The sequence below is a fragment of the Crotalus tigris genome, unplaced genomic scaffold (genome assembly GCF_016545835.1).
Source record: "Crotalus tigris isolate CLP2741 ecotype Arizona unplaced genomic scaffold, ASM1654583v1 scf7180000017589.2436309, whole genome shotgun sequence".
In the NCBI taxonomy this organism is placed as follows: domain Eukaryota; kingdom Metazoa; phylum Chordata; class Lepidosauria; order Squamata; family Viperidae; genus Crotalus; species Crotalus tigris.
In genome coordinates this window covers 2,289,654-2,306,802 of record NW_024096495.1, presented here as the reverse complement: position 1 = coordinate 2,306,802, position 17,149 = coordinate 2,289,654, and positions in this window count along the sequence as shown.

Below are 17,149 nucleotides of genomic sequence, written 5' to 3'. Positions count from 1 at the left end.
AAGCACATCAGTTCTCAAAGCAAAATTATGCTTCTGAGCCCATGGAGCATGCCATTATTATCTTTCTGCAAATGCATCTTTCCCCATATTCACAATTCAGTTCTGTACGGCATGCCCACAATCAAGGAAGAGCTGCAGCCGTTTTAAGGAGTTGGAGACAGCTGCTAAGGGACTGCCTTTTGGCCCAAAGTACAGATTTGAATTCCCAGTGCACCAAGTTCTAGGTATAATTAAATGTAATGTTAGGCCACAAAAGCTGAAATAAATGCTTCCTAGCTACTATATAAACTGAGAGGCTGTAAGCCCACTTGCATAAACCAGACAGGAAACACTAGAAGAGCTACCTTATTATAAGGCTACAATAAGAGAATCTTATAAGTTTGATGGAACAAACTTCCTGTGGCCACTTTTAACCACATGATACCCATTCTGCTACACTGGGTATCATCTGCCTATATTTCAAAGAAAATAAAATAAGAGAAGGAGGCCCTAATAATCTGGCTGCTACTGCTTCTCCTTCTCCTTCCCTTCTCCCTTCTCTCTTCCCAAGAGAACATTGGTTGTTTTTTTTTTTTTTTTTTTTTGCAAGTCATGCATTATACAAGGAAAAATCTTCAGCAGGGTCCAGTCCAAATTGGAAATAAACAACATGGAGACTGCTTTAGAAAGAAGGTTGTAGTTTATTGAAGAGGAGAGCCAGACAAAAAGTTGGCTCTGGAAAAAAGCTGACTACATGTAGTAAAGCAGTGGTTCTCAACCTTCCTAATGTCGCAACCCTTTAATACAGTTCCTCATGTTGTGGTGACCCCCAACCATAAAATTATTTTTGTTGCTACTTCATAACTGTAATTTTGCTACTGTTATGAATCGTAATGTAAATATCTGATATGCAGGATGTATTTTCATTGTTACAAATTGAACATAATTAAAGCATAGTTATTAATCACAAAAACAAACTGGGTTTGAAGATAAGCAGTAAGATGGAAAGAAAATTAAGCAATGAAATTGAGAGTTCCTGGATTAGAATTTATTACACTATCACATTAAAAATAAAAGTATTTCCAATCTTGTTGGAAAAACAGTGGATTCACTCCTACTGATAATATTATTTAGATCAGGGCTTTTCAACCTTTTCACCAATTGTACCACTTTTAGAATATGGCAACATTCGAGTACCACCAGTCACCTAGAGAGGTGTCAAAAACTTGACCCCCCAAAAATGGAAAAATGTTATAAAGTACAGGTAGTCCTTGACTTACAACAGTTTGCTTAGTGACTGTTCAAAGTAACAACGGCACTGAAAAAAGTGACTTATGACCATTTTTCACACTTATGACCGTTGCAACATCCCCAGGGTCATGTGATTTACATTTCGATGCTTGGCAACTAATTCATATTTATGATAGTCACATTGTTCTAGGATCATGTGATCACCTTTTGCAACCTTCTGACAAGCAAAGTTAGTTGGGAAACCAGATTCAGTTAACAACCATGTTACTAATTTAATCTCTCTCTTCCTCTTTCTCTCTCCCTCTCTGTCTCCCTCTTTCTTTCTCTCTCTCCCTTTCTTTCTCTCTCCCTCTTTCCTTCCCTCTTTCTCTCTCCCTCTTTCTCTCTCCCTCTCTTTCTTTCTCTATCTCCCTTTTTCTCTCTTCCTCTCTCTTCCTCTTTTTTTCTCCCTCTTTGTCTTTCTCTCCCTCCCTCTCTCCCTTTCTCTCTTGGCCAAGAAAGAAAACTTTACAATGAGTTTCTGCCCTCCCTCCATAGTCTTCCTAGTTTTCTTCTGAGGCTTTATGTGGGAACCAATGGCTCCAGGACTCCTTCCTTCCTCTGCAGCTTTCACAGACATCTGGGGGAATGGTAGGACTTGGGAAAATCTGTTCCAGTCTGATTGCCTGGTGGCTTTTAGTGGATGGCTGGATCAAACCCAATTCCATGGCTCAAATGAATGGAGGCAGCATCTGGGTCAATGTGATCTGCTTCCAAAAGGTTATGGGGGTTGTCTATTCAGGGCTGAAAGATATGAGAACAAGATCTCCTCCTCCCCTTTCTGGGTGGACTTTCCCAGGAGAGGTTTTGGTGATCAGACAAAGGCATGGAGAACAGAAGATAAGAAATTGAGAAGTAGACAATTAGAACAATTAACCAGTGGAACAACCTGCCTCCAGAAGCGATAAATGCTCCAACACTGGACAGCCATTTGTCCAAAATGGTATAGGGTTTCCTGCCTGAGCAGGGGGTTGGACTAGATGACCTCCAAGGTCCCTTCCAACATTATTATTATTATTGTTGTTGTTGTTAGCTTGCAGGCAGAGTTTGAAAAGGCATTAATACTGCAGTTGTTAAAGAAACAGATAAGACCAGTCACAACAAAATGACACCACAGATGAGGACAAAAGAGAGGCTGGATTCTGGTAAGAGAAAAAAAATGAAACTAATAATGTGAATGACCAGAGTGTGAAAACTGAGTGTTCTATTTTCCTCTCTTTTTCTTTTTGTCTTTGTGTGTATATGTGTTTTAAAGTCTTTGTGTGTGAGGTAAATGCGACTGTTAATTGTATCTAATCCAAAGAGAAAGGAATTTTAAAATTCTGATAGAAATTCAGCTTAAAATAAGCCACCAAAAGGAAACTATCTTCACTCTTATTTTGTCTGGTCAACAAAATAGAGTAAAATGAAGAGAATTGAGTTCCCTTTTGCCTTCCCTTGTCAGGAGGGAATGTTTTAAGCTCATTTAGAGGAAAAAAAGTTTTATTTGTGCATTTTCTGTATGTGTTGTAAATGGGTTTTAACTGTCTATCCTCCTGAAAAATGAGGTATGTCTAACCACAGGAGCCTCATGAGGTCAAGTTTGCTTGTGTAGGGAAATAATCTTCTTCTTAAGTTACTTTTCTTATCCTATCACTAATCAGTGAAACTACTATGGAACTAATCCTGGAACACATAAGCATTTATTTTCAATCTCTAATGCAGTATTTTTATCTAAATTGTGCATTGGTAATGCTGGGCAAAATACTGTCATAATGTTTTAAGAAAAATTGAAAACAGATATAAAAGGTAGACTCTCCTTGGCAAATTGCACACCTTAAAATATTAGGCTTTTAAAATTATTTGGAGCTTTCAGCATTCTCAAGCTGCCCAGCATTTTCAAGTTGCAAGTCCTTAAGTCCTCTTTAACATGTTGCAAATGTTCAATTTCAGAAGTGAGAACAAATCAAATTAGGGAAGGCACAAATCTTAAATATATTATGTGGTTGCATGGAAAGAGAGAGAAAGAGAGAGAGAAAGAGAGAGAGAGAGAATAACTATTTCTATATTTTAATCTCCTTTTAAGTACCTTTATTTAGCCGAATTGGTTTCCCAGCAAAGCCCTGAGCAAAGATATTTTTTTTTACACAAATCTTTCACCCTTTTCTTTTTCATACCTGCCTGGAAAGGTAATTGCCTCCTGTCCATGGCGTCAAGCAAGTTTTCCAGCGGGAAGCCTACCACGACCCTCAAGCTAGAGCTTCCCATGTTTCCCTATTCCAATGTAAGAATTCACTTTGTCTCCGCTGGGTCCCGGTGAATTTTGGGCTTCCTAGTGAAGCTCCTAACCCCATCTACAGTTTTTAGACCAAAAAGGGTATGGGAGGACTCTGCTTCCCTTTACAGAGTATGGACTCCTCCTCCAAGGGAACTCCACCATCAATTTTCAGATCAAAAAAGGGTCTGGGAGGACTCCAGCTGTTCCCTACAGTGAGTATGGGCACCTCCTTCCCTGGCCTTTTCCTTTTCCTGACTGCAGTTTTTGGACTCACTAAAGTCCGGGAGGACCTCTGCTTGTTTCCCAGAGGTATGGACCCCTCCTTTTTCAGGGCCTTGCCAGCTGGTTGCCCAAATCCTATTCTCTCATTCATTTTTCCATTCCATCTTTCACAGCCTCTTCCTTTTCCAAAACAAAAGATCCTGCTCTCTGGCCAAACCCCCATGCTTTCCAGTGTCTGTCACTAAAAAAAGATCCTTTCTGCGGTTAGAAAAGACTAGAGACAGCAAAATCCAACTTTGTTTGGGGAAAGGGTCTTCACATTCACACACACAGAAATACACACATTTCTCTCACTTCCCTGGGCTTTAAAGTTAAAATTTAGAGGTACTCACCTTCACCTTCTTTCCAAAGCAGCCCTTGAGCTCAAACTCAAAACTCCCTTTACTACCCTGGCTCCACATGGGCAGGGCCTGGGAAACCCATCCACGGACACAAGGGATCTGCTGCCTGCAAGATGGAGCTTACCAGTCTCAGTCCATTGGAGAGGAGTCCCATCCTGGATGCCAAATTGTTGAAGGAAAAATCTTCATCAGGGTCTGGTCCAAGTCAGAAATAAACAACATGGAGACTGCTTTAGAAAGAAGATTGTAGTTTATTGAAGAGGAGAGCCAGACAAAAAGATGACTCTGGAAAAAAGCTGACCACATGTAGTAGGGAGTGGGTTTTTATACCTTCTTGGGCTTTTGTTTGGAGTTGTTCCTATGGCATGAACTTTGACCTGAGTCCGAGTGTGCCTTTCTGGTATTCTGATAGTAGTAGGTTAATTCTAGTATGTCCAAAAGGTCATATCCTGCATCCTTGGGGCTGTGGCTGGTGACTATTGGATTTTTTGGTGTGAGGGATTGTTGATTCTAGGGATCTTTCTTTATAATCCCAGCTTCTTGACTCCAATCTTTCTGACAAGATTATCACATCTGCATTCCTTTGGGGAAACTTATTCTACCTTTTTAATATTCCCAAAAATATTTCTTTCTCTAGATTGTTCCCACACAAGTATATCTTCCCAGAAGCATATTTTTTAATTCATCTCACTTTTTCTGTGTAGTTTCTCATCAAATGTTCTGTTATATAATGTGGGGAGCAGCACAGCCTGGATAATTTAACAATCATTTTATGATAGGTCATATTGTTCAATCCAAATTTCTGTGGGTTTAGGTTAATGGCACTGTGGTTTCACACCAATTCATAATTTCTAAATTTGTCTGAACAACAATTCATACACTCCAATGTTAGTACTGTCTTCAAATTCTAAAGCATAGAACTCTATCTTTCTGTTGAAATTGCTATTGCTTGTTATTTAAACTCCACAGCTTTTATTCTATATTCTACCCTCTAAACCAAGATGATGGAAACCTTATTGAATCTCTCAAATCTTAATTATTAACACATGGCTGCAGCATGGAACATGGCCAAAATGGGGTAACCATATGTGATGTCCTTTAATGTTTATTTTCTTTATTAAGCTGTTACTTATATCAGCTGCTGGTACCATCATTTCATTGTTTCTGACAAGATTCTCAATGTTTTTAAACTTCCATTTTTCATTTATTTTGGTCCACAAATATCCCTCCAATCAGTGGTGGGATTCAGCCAGTTTGCATCACTTTGGCAGAACCCATAGCTACTTTTTTGTTGCCCAGGCTCAGAATGGAGGTCCGGAAGCAGCATCCATACAGAGAACTGGTTGTTCACATATTTGAATCCCACCACTGCCTCCGATCCTACAGTTTTACTGGTATACCATTCACAAATGACAATTAAGTTTTTAGTCAACCAAAGGTAAATTGACTAGACAGAGAACAAAAAACTAAATCTGAGCAAACAGTAACTGTGTATTGAGTATATTAAGTATTTAACTCTAGCATACCTTATAACCATTGACTTCCAGTTATCCTTAGTGACTTTAAATAGAAATAAATTGCCTAAACTCCAAATATATCTGTTCTATGGATTTATTTGAGGCAACAAGAAACAAGCCCTGCAATCCATATGTCTATGATACTATTAAGAATAATGGTATTGTCCTTGCTTCTTTGTCTTTATATAAAAACTTGCCAAGTTTTTCACACATTATTGAATTCAAATGTACTCTGTCTCTATGGATAACTTCCCTGCAGCATTAACTTCATAACAGACATTTAAAAAGTACCATTCAGGTTTCCTCTTATGTCAAATGGAAATCTGAAAATGTTATAAAAGTTGTATTCCCCTTATCGATATCATACAATAGAAGTCAATGAAAAAGAATCTATTGGATATAGTTATGTATTCAATCCATAATTCACCATCTGCAATTCCAAACAAATATAGTTATTAAATAATTGAATAGAGATTATTAACACAGAGAATTATTTTTTTTGTTTGTGTTTGTGTGTAAAGACAATAGTGCATGAAGACAATTGTGTGGGAGAAAAAATATTTGCTTCCCTTTAAGATAAGATTAAAATAATCAACATTTCAATCAGCACAATGCAAAAATATCTACAAGGATCACTAACATCCTGGTGTTAAAGCCAATGTTTTTAAAAAACTAATAGAATTGACTGGTCAATTTTTCCAAAACATCAATAGAGTTGACTGGTCAACTTTTGTATAGTTTGCTAATTATGCAAAGTAGGTACCATATGAATAAAAATATGTAAAGTCTGTCACATAAATGTTTGTTTGAATTACAGTATTTCTGCATGAGAAAAGAAATATATTTTATGCCATAATCTCCCTAAATTGAGTGACACAGGTTTTAGCACTTTTCTTGGAAACAAGTCTTTTTAGCAGAGAAAAACTGCAGGATCAGAATCTTACTCATGATTTTCTCTGAGTCATCATACTTTCACCTGCAAAGTAAATTCTTTGAATACTGGTGCTGAAAGCATCAACAATGACAGCAATTTATTATTTTATTGTGTTAAGTGGCTATTGCTGCATATGTTTGAGACTCAATGCTTCCTTATTTTGCTCAGGATATTTTCTTTCATTGAAACTAATAAGATTTTATTATTTTATTATGATCTTCTCTCTGTCCACCTTCTTCCATTAATTTAATATTTGTGTAATTGTTTCATATTTCTAAAACTGAAAAATATCAGATTATTAACTAAAAATGTTTACAAAATCTTCATAAATTAGCAATTTTTAAAAAACAATATCTTGTGAGGTCCTGGGGAATTTTTCATAAATAGGAAAAAGAACCAATTTGCACAAATTACACAACTGACATTTTTCTGTGAAAGTATTGTCCAGTAAGCTACTTTGAGTTTGACCGATAATCATTTTATAGTATTTTAAACATAATATTAGTATAAAAATATTACAAAAAACTGGCATAATATAAAGCAATGCTTCCCTCAAAACATTCATGACATAGCCTTATATATTTGATTAAGTACAAAAAATTGGCATTTTTCTAGTAATCATTTTCATACGTCTCATTTTTATGGTCTCCAGTGTCCTATAATAGTATGTGGTAATGACCTTGAGAATGGAGGAAGAGATGCCTCTTGGGGAACAAGCAGATAACGGGGAAGCATGCAGCTGCATCATGGGCAAAGAAAAAAAAAAAACTCAGAAAGAAACCTTCCTAAAAGAGATGACAGGAGATTTGTACTTTCAGACTTGCAAAATTGATGTCAGCCTTCCTAGGTAGTCCAAACAGGAAACACGATCAGATGAACTAATTCTTATTTATTGTAAGTCATTAACAGAACCTTGCAGGTCTGAAAGTACAAACCTCCTGCCATGAGAAAGTGATCAAACTTTCTCTTACTTGTTATTTATAAGAGATTATACCTCCATGTTTGAGTAATGAAGGAACCACATCTAACTGAACTACCTCTTGTGAACCATGTGTCTTCTCCTGTTGTTTATGCATAAAGTGCAAATATCTCTAACAGCCAATTTTATTATGTACAGGATATGCAGAAGTACATCCAAATGAATAAGAACCCTGGACTATCAAAATTCTTGCTTGCTGTGAAGATTATAATTGGGCATCTCTTTCCTCATATATGTTCAACCTAAATATTCAGATGGTTCAGGATGACCAACATACACACAATATTAGAAACCCCATATATTTGAGATGGTCTCACCACTTTTTATGTCTGTAATGAACTCTTTTACTTAATTCAATTTAACTAGGCTTAAGTTCTATATCCTGTCTAACTTCTGTGAAGACTTGAGCTAAGGTAGCAAAGACTATCCTTAGCTCTAATGGCAAAAGCTTACCTGGGCTCCATGGTTAGCAACAGCTGGTAACTGCTACTTTTGTTTTCAACAGTGAACAAACAGATAGCCAAATAAACTTCATTAAAAGTTGTGCCATTTTCTGTTTGCAAGGAGGCATGTTAGATCCCTACCCACCAAATTTTTCCTTCATGGTGCAGAAGAGAGGATAATCACCTGGTGATTTACTTTCCATATATATTCTGTTGACATTATATACCTGAAAAGCTTAAGGCTGAAATAACCAGGGGCCTTTTGATAATTATCCACATTACTTCCAACATATATAAAGTAATGTAGATTGTTTTGTTTAAGTCTTTTGCTTTTTTATCTTTTGCCTGATGTTTATGTCTCCCACTTTTTGCCTGCCCTTTGTCTCATTTTGCTACTTAACTACTTTTGGTCTTTGTGATTTAATATATATTCACACCATAATTTTCCACTAATGGTATCCCTACTGCAAACCCTATTATTCAGATAGCCTTTAGTTTTAAAAGGAATATGCTAACCTTCAAGAAAGAGAAAGAAAGAAAGAAAGAAAGAAAGAAAGAAAGAAAGAAAGAAAGAAAGAAAGAAAGAAAGAGAAAGAAAGAAAGAAATTGTGACTATATCCAAAAATAGAAATCTTTCTATATTACTGCAAAAATCAAAGAAATGAATGTGAAGGATCAGATGAAAGAATATACGTACAGATGGAGAATGAAGGATTAGATGGAAGAATATATGTGCAGATGAAGCCCCAGGGATCAGAAGAAGGATCATATGTGGAGATAGGACCCAGGTGTGGGTATAATGAACATGAGAGTGAGGAAGATGAATTCTGAGAGAAACATTTACTCTTAAACAATTAAACAACTTTTTTTTCCTGCTCACTAGGAGATTTGCAGTACACCAAGCTTGCTGACCATTGACATACTTGATAGCATTGCAAGGGGGGCTACAGTGGGAAGGGGGGCTGCAAGGACAATGAAGCGAGACAGATTCACTTGTCAGAAACCACTTAGCTAGGATGTTGGGTCCATGAATAGTTCACTTACAAGAACACCCCAAACCACATAGCTGGAACAGGAAACTAGAAGCTTTGCAAGATACCCGTGACCTGAGGTGGGCAACAGATGGCATGACATTTAGCTATTTTGCATAGCAAGAGAGAAAGCTTCAGGGGGCTGCAATCCAGGTAACCAATCATATGTGTTATGCATGTATTGTTGGAGGGGGCGCAAAGAGGTGTATGTGATTCACCTTTGATTATAAAAACTGCTGTAAAACTGTAATCAGGGCCTTGGTAGCTTTCAAAGCTGGGGCCACTTATATCTTGGTACCAAAATAAAAGTCCTTTTGTTTCACACCTTGTGTTTGGTGGTCAATTGGCTTCAACACTAAGCTAAGGCCCAGTTTTGGGGACAACAAATGTTTGATTGACTCTTGGACAATCCTAATTCAGTTTCACAGAAATCAGACTTCAGTTTTCTCATCTCTAGCTATTATAACTGCTCAGCAGCTTTATTGATGTGTCAGCTACCAGAATCCAGGATGTATGTCCTTTGACATTTCTCACCAAATCGAGTCTCACACAAGCTTCTTATTCTGCTTTGACCTAATATCCCTGAAATTGTGGAGTATTATTTCAAGGCTAGTGAATGACTTAGTTTCAAACAGTTGCCAATGGAAAGGTGAAAATTCCTAATATTAACTAAATGACCACAGTATCCAAGCAACAATCATGGCCCTTTAACCTTAATGGAAAAGTGTGTTTCTTGCACATTTCTTTCTCCATGATGTTTTACTGCCATTCCTCATAGGATTCCAGGCAAGTCTTCATTGTGTTTTTGTTTTTCAGGCAGTAAAGAAATGCTAATAAAGCCAGAAAATAAGGCATAAATCTAAGCCCCATTAAAGCAAGTGATCTTCTCATTTTGTCTTGTAAGAAGCCTTCTGCTCATTTTTTAAAATTAGAAATTCAAAATTTATGGCCTTTTCTTAAGTGCTTTCTAATGTATTGACAACAAAGAGCTCCTGCATCCATCTATTTAATCTAGAGAATGAGTCAGCATCACAAGACAATATAGTCTAGAGGTGGTGAATCCTGGCTGAATGCCAACATATTTTATGATTCTGGCAACAGGATAAATGCATACATTTTACAATGTCATTTCAATGTGTGTTTCTTTGGGGATTCAGATGGTTAAGCATAGAGAAGAAAACATTGCCTTTTACAATTTGTTATGTTGTGGCATGTGCATGAAACAATGAAACTGAATTTCAGAACCCCCATCAATAGATACACACACATGTATGTGTGAGGGTAATATAAGAAGTAAGTGCCTATGTGAGGGTAATATAAGAAGTAAGTCATAGGATGTAAAGGAATCTACTCTGACCTCTTACACAAACCAAGGGGGAAAAAAGTTTGCAGAATTCACAATAGATTAACCTGTGCTTAATATCCATAAACTGAATGTGTTGTATTACTCTGACAAGTCAGTGGGTGCTATAATGTGCATAAACATACATAGACCCATATGTAAATGCACACTCACAGAGAACGCACTCTGATTTTTGTAGAGGATTGTAATGAAATGTTGTTAATACGATATGCCAAAAGCACAACCCAATTTTTCTGCATAAATTGGATTGACTTTTGATGGCATTCAAACATGAAAAGGAATTTGAATCAAGTCTGATCATAAATATGCTACCCCACAGGTATAACAGTGACTGAACTGAAGACACACAAAAAAATATTTTACTCTGAAAGACTGCTGTTAGATTAGAAAACATTTTCCAGTCATGTCTGAACAAATTAGATCAAAATCTAATACTACAGGCAATTTTAAAATAATGCAGGAATTTACATAGAAAATAAATGTAAAATTTACTAGATCTTTGAACTCAATAATAATCTATTGCTTCAAATATTTGATATCTCATTGTTCACATTTATTTTAATGCAGGCCTTTTCACAGAAACATTTCTTCTATTTGTAAGTTCCCCCAAGCATGCCTAACATTTCTTTTAACTCTACAAGCGCTAGGTAAGAGTGATTAGGATTACTTAAATAAAAATTGTAAGTTGGCATTCATATCATGATGTGGTAAATTAATGGAGATTATGTTCTCAACAATTATTGTCTTATTAGATGTTAGAAAGAATTAAGTATCTTTAATTTCAAGGAGAAGCATAGTACTTTAGCACCAGCCTTTCTATTATGAGCTGCTATTAATACAAATCAAGAAGGAGAATGCAAATGAATACATTTCCATCCTTGCTTTGTGTTAACAGAAGCTCATAGTAGTCATAAGCAAATGTGGTCATTTAGAAAATCTGGAATAGCCATACAGAATTTTCTTTGGTACCAGACAACAATTTGGGCTAACTTGAGGGTACAAAGAGACAAACAGATAAACACAATGAGAATTATAGAAGTATATAGATTCCTTGCACCACATTTGCACTGAAGAAGTAAGTTGCAAATATTATGATTGTGAAAATGGAGGAATTGGTTTATGGCAGAGAGCTTATGGACATATGGGCTAGAAATTGGGAATTGAGAAAAGCAATCTTACAGAAAACTAGGTTTAAATTTCTTCTCAATCATTAATGTAATTCAGTAAATAAATTTGCCTTTAGCCTATTTTATACTTCACTATAATTATCTATCTATCTATCTATCTATCTATCTATCTATCTATCTATCTATGTAGTTCTTTGATTATTCGGGTTTTCTCCCGCATAAAATTGGAAGTGTCTTGGCGACGTTTCGACGAAGTCCCATTCGTCATCTTTAGGCTGGTGTTTTCAGCTTTGTGCTTTGAGGAGCAATGTGTGGTCGTAGCTGTTTCTTCCTTTTAACTGCCAGTGGGGGTATGAACTGATTGGGTGGGAGCTTGGCTGTGTTCTTATTGGGTGGAGGTGTGTTCTGATTGGTTAGGGGTTTGGCTGTGCTCTGATTGGATGGGGGGTTGGCTGTGCTCTGATTGGATGGGGGAGTGTTCTGTTTGGGTGGGGGCTTTGTTGTGCTCAGGTTAGTCTGAGTTGCAGGGGGGCTTAAGATGGTGGGCTGCCTTGCTATTTTTTGGCTTCGCGTTCATGGTCATGCCTCATCTTCATGGTGGGTTTCAGTTTGCTTCATGTATGGATTGGAGGGGTTTAAAGTGGCTAATGATGCAGCTGTGGTCTGGCTTCTGGTTTGTGGTCGTGCCTAATCAATGGTGTGTCTTTGGGTTTGCTTTTTGCGTAGATGTGTGGTGGTGGTTTTAGTGGTTTTAGTGAGTGTGGGTCTGGTGTCATTCTTTGTGTTAGGGAGTCGTTTGTCAATAAGGGCGGGTTTCCAAATGGCTGGTAGATATCTATCTATCTATCTATCTATCTATCTATCTATCTATCTATCTATCTATCTATTCAGATTAATTAATTTAAAATAATATTATATCCTAAAACCATTGATAGGCAAAGCATTTTGTCTGCAGCAGTAATGTGTGAAATGCACCTGTGATAATCTCAAGGAGATCTGAGAAAAAGACAAAGAATTTCTCTGTCTAAGAGTCAAATAGGAATTTATTTTTGAAAGTGGATTTCTAATACTTAACTATTTTCAGAACCAGGTGACATTCTGTTTGGATCAGTTATTTTGTGAAGTAAATACTAACAGATATCAGATGTTGTTACTAATACACTTTTTATCTTCTGTCATAATAGAAAAATCTGTCAAATTATCTTTAATTAAATAAACATTCATTAAATGAATTACTTATAAAAAATAAATTAAAAACATCTACAATAATATGTAATTAAATTTTAGTGTTTTCCCTAAAATTTAGTGTTTTCCCTAAAATTTAGTGTTTTCCCTAAAATTTAGTTTTATATAGCTATAATCTTTGATAATTGTTCTTTTAAAAAAAAATCAAAAAAGCATGCCCAATTATCACAATATATCATCTGGGTATTTTTAAATCATGTATGTTTAAAACTGAATGGAATAGTTTATAAACTCAAGCTTCTTAATTAAAGGTAGTATTATTAATTTATTAGTGGATTCATAGTTTCTCTAATCAGATCATTAATTTGACTTAAATTGCTGGATACCGTTAGTAATGCCATCACACAGATTATATATATATATATATATATATATATATATATATATATATATATATATATATATATATATATATATATTATAAATGATGTAACATGTTCTTTAACTTATTTAACAGCGTCTTTCAAACTGAATGAGCTCTACATTCTTACTTACAACTCTATTATATTTAAACCAAAGTATGAAGGGATTTGATAGGTAGACATGTTTGTTTGTAGACATATTTCGCATTATTCTCATCCACTATATATGACATCCTGATGTACAACATAGTAGCATTTCCTTTTTTTGTTCAGCACCATGTTTGAAGAGAGAAATTACGTAAGTATAAGCATTAATCAAGATGAATTAAAGATATTAATGTATTACTATAGTGCTATGTTGTCATATTACCGACCTCACATTTTTCATGTACAGCATTATGTACAGCATTAGATAAAGCATTTTCCTACTAACACAGCTATTGGTTCACAGAAAGCCTCATTTAATTAACTTCAGAAATGTAGTCATAAACTTCTGATTTATTCCTGAAGTATTCAAAGCACACCACTGGAATTCCAGTTTAGCTGGACTGGAAAATAATGTATTTAAACCCCAATTCCACATATTTATAAAAGATTTACTTAAGTCTAAATTAGTAATTAGTAACCCAATTTGACTCAACAATTAAATCTAAATAATGATTCAAAATTATTTTCAGGAATCCACTAGTAATCATTTCAAATCAGAAAATAATTTTAATATCACCTCTCCCAACCCTCACTTGGCAGAATTGGATGCAGTGTTTTTCTAGGTATTTTGGACATCAGCTTTCCATGCTGAATTAGATGATGACCAATTAAAATCAACAAATATTTTATCCATCATGATACCAAATCAATTCTGAACATCTGGCTAACTGTTTAACGAATTATAATATCTTAGGAAGTTTCATAGTTTCAAAAATGTATATGAAATACAGTATACATTATTTCATAAGAGCCATGGTGGCACAGTGGTTAGAATGCAGTACTGCAGGCTAACTTACTACTCACACCAGGAATTCGATTCTGAGCAATTCAAAGTTGACTCAGCCTTCCATCCTTCCAAGGTCAGTAAAATGAGGACCCAAATTGTTGGGGGTGATATGCTGACTCTGTAAACTGCTTAGAGGGGGCTGTAAAGCACTATGAAGCACTATATAAGTCTAAGCGCTATTGCTATTGCTATATTGTTAATGCATTAATGCACCATAAACTGTATTTATTTTAGACCTCCTACATCTTTTTTTTTTTTGACCTTGGCTATGATATTGCATCTCTCACTTGATCTATTTGTTATTTTTAGGGCCTGCAGTTTGTGTTTGCACTAGGAGTTTCACTGAGGGCCAAATATGGCAGTACCATCTTTAACCTTGTTATTTTATTATTATCAGTAATAGTATTATCAGGACTGAAGAGGGCACTGTACCTTCCAAATTCATCATTTATAAATCTTGAAGTTCTTTCTTTTCTATAATGCAAAAAGAAAAGTTGTCAGAAAAGGCAACCAAAAATGGACTAATAATTAAAATTCCAGTTGCAGCAAGAAGATCCTGGACTTCTTTTACTCATTTAAACAAAGGAAAATAAGAACTGCTTTTTTGAAGGACCATTGGTATCTGGACAGTTGGTGTGTTATAGGGCCATTTACTGGAAGCCCAGACATTTTGCCTCAAGACCCGTCTGTCTGTCCCTTTCCCCAAGCCTTTCCCTTATATGTTGTGCTTCTTCAGTAGTCTTTAACTTTTTATTAATTATTCTAAATATTTATTGTAAAGATACACCTCCATTTTCTTTTTTCTATAAGCAAAAAATATTTTGCACTATTCTTATTTTTATGGAAAAAAATTAAAAAGACTCTAACTAGAAATTCTAATCCAACTATCATTTTGCTGAGTGCACTATACTTTTATTGTAATTTCTCAAGTTGGCAATAACATATTCATTCTGATCTATTGACCAAAGATGATGTATTGATTGGTTCATTAATATGAATTAATTAAATTAAAGCAAGGTCACAAATACCAAATTAGCATTTTAGTTAAGTAGCTGAACTGAAAAGATGATAAAGAAAACATCTAATGCTCTTCCATATGAATTATGTAGTCATTAAAGTTATGTTGTAAAGTTATTACTCAAAAAATAGTAACAGTTCCGGCTTCCAGTTCCAGTTTGCGGCGCTGGCAGACATGCGGTGAGATCGCTCTCCCCGCCATCCGGTTTTCCTTCTTCGGAAGACCCTGGAAAAGGTCAAAAGTCACCCTGGAGGGGCAACCACCATTGGGCAGGACTTCACCAGATCGCGGAGGGGCGGCAGCCTCTCCGTTTGATCTGGGCAACTCCTCAGGACCGAAGAAGAAAAGAGCGGCCATTATAATGGCCGCTCACTTAGTCGCACCAGCCGAAAGCCCAAAGCACTAATAAGCCTGATGAAGCAACTGGAGGAGTTGGCTGAGACCTTACCTTTCCTTCTTTCTTTCCCAACTATTTTCCTGTAAAAATCCTTAAAATACCCTTTTCCCCCAGTTTAATTCTGCAGCTTCTGCTTACCCTGGGAACACAAAGCCAAGAAAAAAAAAGAACAATAAGATCAAATGACCACATACCTGGACTTGTAATATCTGGATACCTGGGCCCCCTAAAAGCTCTGTACTTTTATAAAAAACTTATTGTTTTACTTTTTTGCTAAGCTGAAAAAAAAGGGGGAATATTTTTTTTCCCTCTCTTGAACTGGATAAAAGCTTCATTCTGTATGTTACTGGGGACATCTTGTGGTGAAACTTGGTACAGCAAGTGAAAAAATAATATTTTTTTTTTTCTGACTGGGAGACTCCTGAGACTAAAACTTGTCCTTGACAGCAACAAAAGATAAGAACTTGAAACAGCTGGGTGGAGAAAATATCTCTTTACCGTGGAGATGGATAGTTATTGACTTTCATTAAAAATAGCCTCCACTAAAGGACTATTTGTAAACATTACAGAAATGGAAGAACACCACCCACAGCTTAATGTTAAACTTATACTCGAAAAAATCCTAGAGGCCACTGAGCTAGTGAATTCTAGAATGAAAGATTTACGTGCCACTTTAAAGCTACAAAATGCAGCTTCAACCTCATTAGATGAATCTACATCTCAAAAAGCAATAGAAGAAGAAGGAACGAACAACAAAGTGGATTTTAAAGAATGCCAGCTACAATCTACTCAGAACTCCGACACCCAAACTTTGACTTCACTTAAAGACTTTATAACTACAACAACAGAAACTCAACAAAGCAATGTTAAGATGGAACATGCAGAGGACTTACATACACAATATACTGAGATTCTAGACAACCCAGATGATCCAAAAACAACTACAACACTGAACATGACTTTTCATCTAAACCAGTTGAAACCAGAAGAAGAAGACCAGCCTGAATGTATGCTAAATGCATTAACTCAAATATGGAGACCTAAACCATTTGGCCAACAATTCAATGATTCTGAAGGGTCTGGCTTCCTTGATAGGCTGATGATTGGATAGTATCCGCTGATTCAAATGATATATGCAGATATGAAGGGAGAGCTACTCAAGGATCTAAAAGTTTTTTTATGGAAGCCAGCTTGGCACAAAAGGAAGGCTAGAGTGGTTTTCTTTATGTGATATTTAATGGAAGAGCTTTAAATTCTATGTAATGAGATAAGGAGATTTTAAAAGATGTTATTTGATTTAACATTTAGGATTTATATTTTTAAGGGAAATAAATTAGTTATTCAAATAATTGTTCTGAATTATAAATGGAAGATGGATTTAGAGGATAAAGGTTATTTTATGAGTAAGCGATGATATTAGAATGAGAATTAGAATATGACTGTGAAATAAACTAAGAATCTGGAATAAATAATAAGTGTATATTTATTTTAGACATGATATTATTTTGCATGAATTAAGGGAACTATGGGTTATCCGAAACTTAAATATTATTGGACACTAAGCCAACTGGAATATTGTAATTGAAACCA